General features: G+C 44.1%; 1 protein-coding gene across 1 annotated transcript in view; it reads left to right on the plus strand.

Moving 5' to 3' along the window:
- Positions 1–904, plus strand: part of LOC106897195 (chromosome unknown open reading frame, human C14orf132) — a 53,856-nt gene extending 52,952 nt beyond the window's left edge. The window contains exon 3 of the transcript XR_001413747.1: positions 821–904. The gene's annotated coding sequence lies outside the window, so the exon portion shown is untranslated. The remainder of the gene's footprint in view (positions 1–820) is intronic.
- Positions 905–3,568: the final 2,664 nt, after the last annotated feature.

Raw genomic sequence — 3,568 nt, forward strand, 5'->3', positions numbered from 1 at the left:
AAGTCTTTAGAGGTTCTGTTTAAAAATATTTTGGATATTCTCCTTATCAATGTTCTCTTGCCTTTTTTTTTTTTTTTTTTTTTTTTTCACAAAATTCCCCAGAAAGTCTGCTTAAGTTCTCCATCCTTGTACAGTCAACCTTTGACCAAGTAAGGATCTGTCCAAATTATAAGAACATTTTGTTAGCATAGATGAGACAATTGTTCTGGGAAAATCTCCAGCAAATCAATTTTGAGCATGCCTAATTATACGTACGGAACTGTCTAAATGATTAGTTAGGGTCCCCGCCTAATTTGGAGAAGTTTCTAGGCCTTCAATGTAGAGACAAGTTCATCTGTGAAAGTTGAGATGCAAACACTTTTTCTTGGGAGCAGAGTTTGGACGCATATGGATCCCCAATACTCTGATCCCAGAGCTAAAAAGCTTGCTACAACATTCAAACACATCTTGGTGCTTCTCCGTTGTTTCCAATGCAAATCCTGATGCTAATAAAATCCATTTAGCTCTGCTGAACTAGCATTAGTTTAAAGCTCTGTAATAAATTGCTTGCCAAAAGAAGGGATTTGGCCAGAGTAGCAGTTAGTTAAATTGGCCAAGTACTCTCTCACATCTGGGGACAAATTCTGCAGGCTAGAAATACCTTACAAGCAGCCACATGCCACAGCATAACCTGATCTGATCCTCCCTGCTAAACCTGAGCAAGTAAGAAGCAAAGGACTTGGATACCTCAACTGTGTATCATCCAAAAGGTCTCCTCTAGCTGGGAAATTCTTAACTGAGCAAACGTAGCTATTCTCCCTCATTATCCTTCTCTTCACAGATAACACGGGGATGAGAAAATACACAGCAATATGACCCTGTGCCACAGACACATTCAGAATCACACTATTTTAGCAGTAAGAGAAAAGAATTTTGTCCTGTCAGCACCACCAATTGCACCAGCACAGCACAGCCGTGGCACATGCATCACAGCCAACTTTAGCCCCAAGGTCGACTGCAGACAAGATGGAGCAACAACCTGGATCAGAGAAGCGGTAACTGGGGCAGGACTGCCCAGCCACATGGCCACCACCCTATCACACAACCAGGAACAGATGTGCTGAACTACACCGGGAGAAGGGGTGGGTGAGCTAAAATCCTGATGAGGACGGTCACTGACCCTCAATGACATAAGTACATAGTGAAAGTGAAAAATAAATTACTAGCTTTTTGGTTTCTCCATTAGAAATTATACTTAAATGAATTTATGAGGAACAACATCACTTGCAGTGCTATCCCCAGCTAAACATAACTTACTCAAATGCTGTAGACAGGAATTTAGTAGGTTAATGCTGCCTTTCTCTCACATGCAAAGCACAACCTATGGAGGTGAGGAGGAGGCCATCCCCTCCCCAGTGTTTTTCTGCTATGTCTAAATTGCTACCGCATTGCATCACTAGCAGATGGTCACACTCCTGCATCTGCCCCATGGCACTGACCAAAATATCACCCCACCTGCATTAGGTCTCATCCCTATGCCCGCCAGAGAGTGGCAGAAACTCTGCTCCTGCTAAAACACCTCTTTTTCCAGAAGTGGTGCCCTGGCTCCATGTCAGAATTTGGGGAGAGGGGAGGTGGGGTCAGTCACATCCTCCGCTCCCTGTGTGGTGCTCCTTGAAACCAGCTTCCAATATTTCCTGACAGCAAGGAGAGCTCTGTGCTGCATTGCACTAAAAGAAACCTTGAGCGTTCGCCTCAGTGATAAATAACGCTCAGAATACTTGAAAATATGAGCTGGTGAAATATTAAAACTCATTAAGATACAAGGCCATTTTGGGGAAGCAGGTTTTGTATGCTTCCTTACGCTTGCCATAAATACCTCAAATGTCCTCAGGACCTGGACGAGACGAGGGGAAGCACACACCTTCCTCACAAACATACATTCCTTGGTTCACTGTGCGAGGAGACACCCTTCCTGCCGACCTGTTTGCAGCAGCAGTTGGAATTCCCCCCGTGCTTTAATCTGACCATAAACAACCACATTGCATTTGTCTCTCTCATCTCTGAATGTTGTTTATACTCAGTTGGCTGTAGAGGAGCATGGCTAGTCCATCTGGATTCCTTCCCCTGCCGCTTTCCAGGCTAATTAATATACTCTGTCCTCTTTCCTGGTACCGCTATGCACAGCCAGAAACAAGGAGTTCACATTGATTGATTTGAATTCAGGGAGAAGGGGGAAAAAAAAATATTAAAAGATTTTACTTGCATGCCAGAGCTTTCTAAAGGAGGTATGAAATGGCAATGGCTCTGAGGAGGAGTCAGAACCATTTCTCTGTGATCTCAGCAAGGCCAGTACAGCAGGAAAATGCACCCATGGCATTTAAAAAATGAAGAGAGCTCACATCGTGTCTGGGGACTTCAGCCTAGGTGTTCAAAGCTCTCAGCAATGTCAATAAAAATATTTTCATCTAAATATTTGAAAGGTCTTTGCATCCAGCAAGCTGAACCACTGTAGAAACCCAGCCTCTTGTCTCAGAGCAATCGGCAGAAGCACGGAAAGGACTTTTCTAATGGGAAGCCTGCATGAATACCTGCATATACACAAATGCACGTGCCAAGGATTGCTGCCAACACACAAATACTGACACTTCTGAGCTTTATTTTGAGCTTTGCAAATAGAAACAGAAGTTAGAGTGCAAATCACTATATTAGGCTAAGGACCTGGTCCCACATGGCAGTGGCTGCCGCAAGGCACGCCTGCCTCTGCTTACTTTTACAGTGAAGCTCTCCTGTGAAATGTTTTTTCTTGGCTAGAGGTTATGAGAAAATAACTGTAGTTTTTCTAAGCAAGAGGAAGCAGGAGAGTGGGCTGGCTACTCTCCTAACTTCCTAGGAGAAATTCCTAGGCAAAGAGCTCTCTGTCCACGGTTACTGAGAATGGCCAGTTTTCTGGATAGTTTTGTATGTCCAAAACTAATCTTTGCACAGTTTATATATTCTCAAGGACCGTCAGAAAGAGTACTACAAGCTAATTCAATCCAAAAGGTTCTCTAAATAAGGCTACCATGACACCTCCAGACCATCCAGGCACACGTGTGCTGCAAATGACAGGGGTGACACAAGCCAGCACTAATTCCAGAAACACCCTTTGAAAACTCATTTATAATATCCCTCAATCTAGTAAAACTGCACAATGTTTATTAAATTTGGTTATTGTTGTCACAGGAACCCGCAAGATCATACACTGCATGGAAGTGTACGTTTTCCCACCCAGTGTCCATTGGAGAGACTGGATGGAAACCACACTGCTTTGTAGACCATCAACATCCAGCAACATCCATCCAGCTACTCATGCCATGCCAGAGCCATCTCCCATTACACAGATTTACACTCTTTCTTCTATAGCACGAAGGCAAAAGGGGACACTTCAGATGGGGATTCAGAGGCCCACTGGGACACAATCTGGTTAGCAGTCTGCTCTGGGGTCAACCAGACATGACTTCATCACAAGTCCCTTATTTCTCTAGAGCCAATTATGTGTTAAATGTTCTGCAAACAACAAGGAAGGGGCCGGGGGGGGGGGGGGGGG

The sequence above is a fragment of the Calidris pugnax genome, unplaced genomic scaffold (genome assembly GCF_001431845.1).
Source record: "Calidris pugnax isolate Ruff unplaced genomic scaffold, ASM143184v1 scaffold211, whole genome shotgun sequence".
In the NCBI taxonomy this organism is placed as follows: domain Eukaryota; kingdom Metazoa; phylum Chordata; class Aves; order Charadriiformes; family Scolopacidae; genus Calidris; species Calidris pugnax.